Below are 10644 nucleotides of genomic sequence, written 5' to 3'. Positions count from 1 at the left end.
ACTGCCAAGACGCTAGGCCTGCTGATGGGCAAAGAAGGTGTCCATGGCAGTTTCATCAACAAACAATGTTATGAAATGGCCTCCCACCTTCAGCGTTCCCAGTACCGACCTCCTTTGATCCTTCCCCTGCACTGCTTCCCACAGCTTTGCCCCCCTTTCCTTCTCATACACACACCATTTTAATTTCGGGAGCCATTATTCCATACACTTTATTGTTGCCAAAACCACATGGGCTGGGGGCCAGGGATAGATGGAAAGACACCTTCTCCTACCCATACCCCTCTTGTGTGTGGTTGGAAAACTTTTTTGTTTTGAGGGATTTTTTATAAATAAAAAATATTCCACTAAAAAAAAAAGGTCTACACAACTACTCCAAGCAGGCTATTCCATCTGTCTCCCATCCACAGACCCTGACATTCCATCTCTTCTGAGAATCCTAAGTAACCTTCCCCCATGGCTTCAGCCCATCTCCCTAAGAGGGCATGGGTTTCAGACTTGTAAGATTCAGGTGAACCTGCTTGCAAAACTGCAGTAATTTATTCATTCCTTTTAACTCTTCTAAAGGTCTTTGAGTTTGAAGTACCTAACAATGTTCTAGATCTAAGGCTCTTAAGAAATGTTTCTCTACCTGAAGACAGCAACTTCTGGTCCCAGTAGTAACCAATCCTTGTCCTTATTTCCAGGCCTGCAGCAGCCCAATGAAAAATTTTATAAATCTACCAGCAAATTAAAACCAATGCGTTGCACACTAAATATTCAATTGTTCATTGTTTTAGCATCCTCTTTATTCTCAAAAGTATCGATGATTAGATGATAAATTATATGGTCAGGTTCTTAGCCTTGCAACCATTTGAACCCATCTTTGTTCCACTGAAACGATTCTTGCTGAGAGATTAATGACATCTGTGTTGCCAAATCTCAAATGTACTTTCCTGTCCTTATTTTCCTTGACCTCTCTGAAGCATTCAGTAGTGTTGTGAATTTTCTTTTTGACATACATTCTCTTCTTATGATTTCTATTATATAACATTTATTTAGTTTTATTTCTACCCCTCTGTCTGACCTCACAATATTCTATCCTTAACCATGTTATACAATCTTTTTTTTATTATTGTAAGAGACACATAACACAAAATTTACCATCCTAACCATTTTAAATGTACAGTGCAGGAGTATTAACTTTATGTTTTCCTCTTGTTATTGATTGGAGTTTCATTTCATTATGGTAGGAAAAGATACTTGGTATAATTTTAATATTCATAAATTTGTTAAGGGTTGTTTTGTGGCCTAACATGTAATTTATCCTGAGTAATGTTCCGTGTGCTTTGAAAACAATATGTATTCTGCTACTGTTGAGTAGAATGTTCTACATTGTATCTCTTAGTTCTCATTAGTCTCTTTCAAGTCCTCTCTTTCCTTATTGGTCTCTGTTCTGGTTGTTACATACATTACTAAATGTGGGATATGGAAATCTCCTAATATTGTGGTATTACAGTTTACCTCTTCCTTCAGATTTATAAATAATTGTTATCCATTTAGGTGCTCTGATGTTGGGTACATATATTTTTTAATTATTATATCTTCCTGGTGAATTGATCCTTTTATTATAAATGTCCTTCCCTGCTTCTTATTACAGTTTTTGACTTAAAGTATATTTTATGTGTTATAAATATGGACACACCTGTTTTTTGGGGGTTATCATTTGCATAAAATATCTTTTTTTGTTTTTTCACTTCCAGGCTATATGTGTTTTAACATCTCAAATGGATTTTTGTAGACAGCATAAATTGCCTTTTGTTTTGTTTTGACTGCTTTTTATCCATTCAACCACTCTGTGAATTTTATTAATTCAATCTATTTACATTCAGAGTAATTACTGATAAGGAAGGGCTTACTATTTTCATTTTGTTAGTTGCTTTCTATGTGTCTTACAGTTATTTTTTTCTCTTTTCCCCTCATGCCATCTTTCTTTGTATTTCATTGATCTTTTAAAAATTGATATGTTTGTATTTGTTTATCTTTCTTTTGTGTATTTTCTATAGGTATTTTCTTTTTGGTTACCATGTGGATTACAGAAAACATCTTATATGTAGTAACCATATATTTTTGACTGATAACAACCTCAATCATATACAGAAAGTATTTTTTTTACATTTTCCCCACTTCTTCATGTTATTAATTTAACAAATAATTATTATTAATTATGAATTTTTTAAAGAAAGTAAAGTACGCTTAGAGGAGGACCAACAGGCAACAGGAAAGATCCAAGTGCCTTCACAAATTATATCATATCATATTTTTATTCATTAGCATAGTTTTATTGTTGTGATTTTTCTTTCCTTTATCTTTTAAATTTTATTCCTGCTTTAAAAAAGACTAATATGCTACCATTACAGTATTACAGGATTTTGTATAGATATACATAAAATTTTGTGTATATCTGTTTTTGTGTGCTTTCATGTTGTTGTCTAGTATCCTGTCATTTTAAATTGAAGAACCTTTTTAGCATTTTTTTTTGGTAAGGCAATACTAGTAATGATGAATTCCCTTAGTGCTTGTTTATCTAGGAATGTCTATTTCCTTTTCATTTTAGATGAATAGTTTCAATGGATGTAGTATTCTTGATTGGCAATGTGTGCGTATACGAGTGTGTGTTACTTTTGCACTTTGAATATATTCCTAAGTCTCTTCTGGCCTGTGATATTTCTGCTGAGTGATCTACTGATAATCTTGTGGGAGTTCCTTGGTATATGACAAATCACATGTTTCTTACTGCTTTCAAGATTCTCTCTAGCTTTTGAAAGTTTGAGTGCAATGTGTCGCAGTTTAGATCTCTTTAGATTCATTCTAGTTGAATACCTTTTCATCTTTTTATTTTTTTTAAATTGTCTCACTCTGCTGCCCAGGCTGGAGTGCAGTGGTGCCATCTTAGGTCACTGCAACCTCATCCTCCCAGGTTCAAGCAATTCTCGTGCCTCCCCTACCCACGTAGCTGAGATTACAGGCACACTGAGCTTCTTAAATTTGATTGTCCATTTCCTTCCTTAGATTGAGATAATGTGGGGCTATTACTTTTACAAGTAAACTGTCTCTATCTTTTTTTTCTTCTGGGACTTTCATAATGTGTATATTGGTCTACTTTGCTATACTGTATAAGTTCTTTAGACTTCCTTTTCTTTATTCTTATTTTGCTTTTCTAAGTCAATAATATAAAATGACATGTCTTCATGTTTGCTTATTCTTTTCTTCTGCTTAAGTCTGATGTTAAACACCTCTGCTGAAGTTTTCAGCTCAGTTATTGTGTTCTTCAGCTCCAGAATTTCTATGTGAAAGGTTTTTTTTAAATATAGTTTTACCTCACTGTTGATATTCTTACTTTGTTCATGCACCACTTTTCAAATATTGTATAATTGTCTATCTGCATTCTTCTGTAGTTCACTGAGCTCCCTTAAGATGATTATTTTCAATTCTTTGTCAAATAGTTCTTACATCTTTTTTTCTTGAGAGTCAGTTTCTGGAAATATAATTTAGTTCTTTGACTGGGCCAAAATTTCCTGTTTCTTTATTTCTTCTCCTCCTCCTCCTCCTTATTCTTCGATTTGGACATTGGAAAAAAAAGTCATCTCTCTGTCTTTGTAGACTTACTTCACCCAGAGAAACATGTTTACCAATCTTCCCAGCTAGATATTCTGAGACTTCTCAAATCTTTTCTGGAGATGCATGTTTTCTAGCCTTGTGTGTGAATTTTTTTTTCATTACAGGGGTTTACCAGTTTATTCTCCATGAGACCAAAATCTCTTGCTGCCTCTGGTGTTCTTTTGTGGTACTGATGCTTCTCTGGTGCTGCAGCAATCCACTGAGCTCTCTCTTCTTTTCTGTGGCTCCCAGGCATCCAAAATATATGAGTTTCCATAGTGCTCAAGTCAGGGGAATCAGAAGCTAGTTCCTCAAGTATTCTTTTGAAAAAGTAAAAATAAATTGTCATATGTTTCACTCATTCTTTCCCTTTCAAAGGAGAAACTGTATGTTGGGTGTTTTCTTCCAGTTGCACCAAGCTCTGCTAGCTTGAAGGGATAGCTTTTGAGAGTAAAATACAATAGAGATTCTTAGACATTTTAATGCAGCTTTCATTGATTTTGAACTTAACTGTGGTACTATTACTTCTTAACTATGTCTTGAGTTTTCATAGTGTCTTTTTGGATTATATATTGTTGTTAATTTAGTGTCTCTGTAGGAAATCTATGAGCATGGTTTTGTTTCTCACTGCCACCAAAAATCTCAATATCAGTATAAAATTATTGTTGTCTTAGTCCACTCAGGTTGCTATAACAAAATACTATAAACTGGGTGACTTATAAACAACAGAAATTTATTTATCCAGTTTTGGAGGCTGGAAATCAAACATCAAAGTACTGGCAGATTTCATATCTGATGAAGGCCCATTTCCTGAATAATAGTTGGTGCCTTCTCGCTATGTCCTCACATAATGGAAAGGTCAAATAAGCTCCCTTGAGTCTTTTATGTAAGAGAATTAATACCATTTATAAGGGCTCTACCCTTATTATCTAATCACCTCACAAAAGTCTTACTTCTTAATATTACCTTGAGTTAGAATTTCTACATACGAATTTGGGAGTTACAATCATTTGGGGGGACATTGTGATTGTCATTATCTTAAACAATCATGACCATGTTTTGAATATATATGTCCCACACATTGTATTGGAATTATCCCACACATTTTACCAAATCCTCGCAATTACAGTTTGAATAATTGTTACGATTATTACCTCCACTTTACAAATGAAGAATTCAATGGAGAGACAATACATAATTTGATTAAAGGCAAACAGATAAGAGATTAAAGAACAATATTTTTTCCCTAACTTCAGAAAAAAAAATATGACTCCTGTAATACATTCTGTTTTCTCAAGTGAAACATGGCAGGCACCCTTCTCTTTTTCAGGCACTTCTGGTCTCTTTAAGGAACTATCACCAGGGTGCTCCACATGTAAACACATGTAAACACACACATATACATGCATAGACACACACACACACACACACACACACACACACTGCAATGCATGACCCTGACTGAAAAACAAAAACAAAAAAAGAACAAAACAAAAACTCTACCTATAGTAAAATCATGTCAATGGAGGAGAAAGCAGTGAGATGCCACGAGGCATCTGTTTTTTGGCAATTACTTCTTAAGTGAAATTGGAGTTTCCACCTTGGAAATCTGACTCATCACAAGATGACAATGAAACTCATGTCTTGTGCTTTTAATGTATATTTAACTTTCAGGCTGGTTAAAAGGGTCTAGAGGGGACAAGAGATATGACAGACTACGATATTTCAATGGTAAGCCGATCACATTGGGATGCAATCTTGTCTCCCCAGAGAAACTGCAAGTTGTCAAATATTGTTTTTGCTTAAGTATTTTTTATTGGTTTCACGACTTGAATTTCCATATGGAAATACTTTTAAAACATGATACATTTTATCTCTCAGATTTGTTTTAATGCCAATTACATCATTATTATTGTTACCAAATTTTAGCTCTCTAGTGACCCCAATTGTTCAAACTTAACACATAATGCCCAATTCTAAATTTTTGATGTGCTTTGTATAATTCGTTTTCTATGAAACCTGAAGGGTTTTCTTTCTGTGTTCCCATGATTTTGTCTCCAAGTGCTGATTTATTTTTGCAATTAAAATGAGCCCAAAATAGGTAGCAGGCTTCTCAATGGGGGTTAGTTAGAGAAAAGGCTCAGTAACTTTACATCCACCCAAAAGCAGCACTTTTGATATTGAGACACATCTGGTAACAGAATCTTGCCCAGGCTGAGATCCCAAGGGTTCCAAGTATTTAAAAGGTGCTTAATATGCTCTACTGAGTGTGGAACAGATGCTGAAAGCTCACAGAATCCAGGAGTTTTGTTTACGTGAACTGGCCATATTGTTACATATCTTCCTATTTAAGAAATAAAATACAAACCTGTTTAAACCTTGATTCTGTTTATGAACAAATATACATTGGGTATTCAAAGATGGTCGAGTAATAAAGATGAGTTATTTGAGGAATATGTGTAGCAGATGACTTCATGAATTATCAAAGTAAGATACAAATGTGAAATTTACTGATATTTATTTTTAAATGTACACATGAAATGCATATTAGATACATTATCTTTTGTTCTAATAATGAATAATTGCCAAAATTCATTTCCCCATGTAGAAGTTTCCCTTCATTCACCAAAGGGCTAATTCCTCTGATGCGCAATCAGTCTACCACCAGTGGATGTATTGATATATTACTCCAAACTGCAGCATGCTACCAATATTTCCTTACTTTTCTTAATTCACAAATTATTTAATTATTTCACTTTCTGCATGCTTTTCTGTACTAGCAACAGCATCATTTTTTTAATGACTATAACATTCATGCAATTTCACCTGGTACTCTGACTCATCAGGTCTTCAAACTCTTCAAGTCTACTTTCCACCTCTGAGATGTTGATCTCCATTATCTTGTTTTCTGAACATGATATCTTATCTTTAAATCTCACTTATGATTTTATCCAAACTCCAACATATTCTCAGCCATATAATGGTATGAGGCTGAGTGATCCAACTGCTTTTCACTGCTAGCATCTTTTTGGTGTTATCATTTCCCATCTAATCTAACTTAGATTCAATAGTCTGAGGCCAGTGCTTCTTTTCGTAGAGTCTGAACACCTTCGAATGACATGTATGACCAAAATTAAGTCTAGTAAAACTGACTAATCTAGCCTCATACAAACTTAACTGTTGAATGAGATTATTATATATTTTATATAGCTAATCTATATTATTATATAATATATAATATATATTACATGTATTACCATATATTATATGTTATATATAGTAATATATAAATATGTTAAGTGTAGATGTAAATTTAAGTTTATATATATAAATAAATAAAATCTGTCAATCTGAACTAATTTTAAGATAACAAATTTTAAGTGTGCCTTAGCACTGCCTAATGATGTCTCAATATTTTCCTCGTTATTGCCATTTGCAATGATCTGAGATGATTATTTTATATACAACCTAAATACAACTTCCTCCTTACATAGTCTCAGCTAATGCCTCACTGTAAATTCACTGGAAAAATAGAAATCCTCAGATAGGTATGAGTTATTTTTCTATTACCAATTATATCAATGTATTTAAGTGCATGCACGCACACACACACAAACTCACAAACACTTCTCTTCCTCATGTTACATTGGATGTACTATCATAGTGCCTTTCTAAGTTCAAAACTTCCATTTGCATACCGGACTCCATTGACTCTCACCATTTAAAAAATTCCTTTTCCAAAGAGTCTTATATATACCTGCATTACTAATGTATTCCTCTCTTTATCCAATCATTAAGAAGAAAACATGCTAAGAAACTTTCATTTCTGAGATTGTAGAATTTACATTAAAAATACCTCTTGATTTTAGAAAAAGTATCTGATAGAAATTGTGGGCATGATTTAGCAGGGATATTTCTATAAGTATGATCGTGTTGATAAAATATTAAGAAAGGTTCCTCAGGCATGCAACATGAAGAAAGAGTACAAAATCCTACTGACATGTTGACATCACATGTATGGCTGCTCTGAAGGTATCTGCATATCTCATTAACTTATATACATTGAGTTTGAATGGATTCCTGGAGACTAAAACATAAAAATTTCTTGCTTTATTATTTATTTTAAATATATATTTTGTATTAAAACAGTATGTGCATATTATTTAGAAATTTAAAAATATATTAAAGGCTATAATGGAGAGTGATATAGAACATAGAAACAGAATAAATCCAGAACCTTCAGAAGTCTGTAGTCTATATCCTCAGTGAAAAATCAGATTAGAAGGAAGAAAAAGAATTACTAGCTCTGCTCTTTGTGGGACAATGTACCCTCTGAAGATTCATACACATAGTCAAAATCCAAAAAATTAATTTAAAATGCTCATGGATTTGTGCTGCCCTAGAACTGCAAACCAAAAGCAAATACTCTTTGTCAGTATGTATTTTCACATACCATTCCCACAACGTCTGCTGTTTGAAAATGAGTACATTATCCAAAATTATGAAACACAAGAAGAAAAACATACTGCTGTAAGTGAGAGTCTGAAGAATATAGTCAAAGGAGTATATATATTGAATAATGTATAAGTTCAAATGTTTTGAAAAGTAAAATAAAAAGTTGAATATATGACCCAGGTACAAGATGTTAGCCTAATACATAAAGGCAAACATTAGACATTAAAATTACACTGGAACGGTGAATCAGCAACTTAGACAAAGTCAAAATAAAATTTTGTAGAAAGAGATACACACAAACAAATTAAATTTAACATAAGAAACAGAAGCAAAGCAAGAAAAAGGAGGAGATAAAAATTAAAAGAAAGTAATGGAAATTTAAGGAATGTTCCGAAAATGTTACAGAAGTAAAGAAGAAAAATACTGATACTCAGATTTAGAAATTATCAAAAATTATGCACAATAAATAAAAATAATTTCACCTCTAAATACATCGTGGTGAAAAGAACAAGAAACAATTCAATTTTAAATCAGCCAAAGAGGAAACGGGGATTATTTGCCAGGGAACAGAACTTTGATTGACAGTACCCTTCCCAACAGCACAAATAAAGTCACAAGACACAAAAACAATAAATTTTTTCAACGTACAGAGAAAAATAATTATCAAACCAAAATGGTTTAGTCAACCAAATGAGTATTTAATAATTAAGTAAATTAAAGACATTTTCAATATATACACACACTCAAACACACACACAACACACACTCACACTCCAAAACAGTTTACCAGCAAAACAGTCTCACTAAAGAACATGCCCATGTCACATAATTTTTAAAAATTCTCAGAAAACAGACTGTTGTTTATCTGACAATATCTTGTTTGCAGGCTCATTACTGACCTAATCTTCTGTGTGCACTGTTTGTTTATAATGTCTCCTACCTTTGTAGATATATATGGATTCCTGAGCAGTTCTTCCAGGTTGAAGCATGTAGAAATCACGGCAGGAAATTTCATTATTCCTCTAGTGGCACATTTCAGTTCACTCATGTTATTACCAGCATTGAATCACACCGCTGTACATTTACGGAGTGGGAAGGCGATATAAAGTAGTGACTGGATTACCATTTCTCAGGTACAACATAATTATAATGGAAGTGGAGAACAGGTTTTAGTTACTAGCTTAGCTTTCTCCACCATTACAGCTCAATATGATCCTTTCCTATGTAATCTTTTTCTGGAGGACAGCTTTGCTCAAATTGTACTGCTCACCAGTTAATAATTTAATAATATTGCGATCGCAGCCAAATCATTTTATATCAGAAAGGGACTTTAGTAAACATGTATCTATATTTCCATAGATTTGTTTATCTCTTTGTCCTTTTCCGAACTCCTACTAAGGACCAAACATTAAATACAAAGCAGTGACCAAAGAGCAATGGTACTTACCCTAAAAGGTTTAAGCCTAAAGGGCAAGATGGGGATGAGAAAAACAAGCTTGTGTAATAGTCTCACTAATTAAGACATTACTTCTAACTTCCATTTTATATATATATACACACACATAGACACACACACACACACACATATGTGTATGCTATATATATAATGCTATATATTATATATATATAATGCTATATATATGTGCTAGGAACATATATATTCTTGGGTGTATATATACACACACAAGACTTTTTAAAATATGGGGGGGGGGGGGGGGGAGGGATTGCATTGGGAGTTATACCCGATGTAAATGACGAGTTGATGGGTGCTGACGAGTTGATGGTTGCAGCACACCAACATGGCACAAGTATACATATGTAACAAACCTGCACGTTATGCACATGTACCCTAGAACTCAAAGTATAATAATAAAATAAACTAAAATAAAAATAAAAATAAAGTTTGAACAGATTACAACCATTGTTTACATTAATCACTGAATCAATTATTCTTCATACATGAAATAAGTAGTATAATACCATTATATTTGTTCCATTTTTTTATGATTTAATAATTTCTTATTTTCTCTTTGTATTCTTCCTGTGGAATCTAAGTAAGCAACTTCTCCATGTTCACATGGATACAAAGGAATGAATTAGACATTTGATCTAATGTTTGTGTTGCAAATATAATGTTCATCCCACTCTGCAACATGCTGAAGTTTGTGGAATCATCTGTGTGGTAGGCAAATAAAACAAATGACAGTTTTAGCCTCATTCTGTTACAGCCTGAAGACGTGATAGTAGTGTAAGGGAAAAAAGTAAAGATCAACATCCCTAGAGCAGGTTTTTTCTCATAAACTCTATGGCCAAAGTTTTACTTGTGTGTTGATGGTCTAAAAACTGTGAATATATTCAATTATTCATACTTTTTGTAATTATTGAATATATAAAAAAAAGGCTAGCAAATAAAATGATGCTATTTTTATTTTCATGTTAGTTATCTAAAATTGTTTAAAAACAAATATTCAGGTTAAAATCTGAGTGAAAACATTTAGGAAAAATTTATAAAGTAACTGATAAGTTAATATACAATATTGTGTGGCAGTACAC

General features: G+C 33.1%; 1 long non-coding RNA gene across 1 annotated transcript in view; it reads left to right on the top strand.

Moving 5' to 3' along the window:
• Positions 1 to 342, top strand: part of LOC105542057 — an 8246-nt gene extending 7904 nt beyond the window's left edge. Inside the window, exon 2 of the long non-coding RNA XR_001006412.1 lies at positions 38 to 342. This is a non-coding gene — a long non-coding RNA (uncharacterized LOC105542057). The remainder of the gene's footprint in view (positions 1 to 37) is intronic.
• Positions 343 to 10644: the final 10302 nt, after the last annotated feature.

The sequence above is a fragment of the Mandrillus leucophaeus genome, unplaced genomic scaffold (assembly GCF_000951045.1).
Source record: "Mandrillus leucophaeus isolate KB7577 unplaced genomic scaffold, Mleu.le_1.0 Scaffold25, whole genome shotgun sequence".
NCBI classification, from domain to species: Eukaryota; Metazoa; Chordata; class Mammalia; order Primates; family Cercopithecidae; genus Mandrillus; species Mandrillus leucophaeus.
Note: the sequence above shows the minus strand (reverse complement) of the source record. Positions and strands in the feature narration are given on the sequence as shown.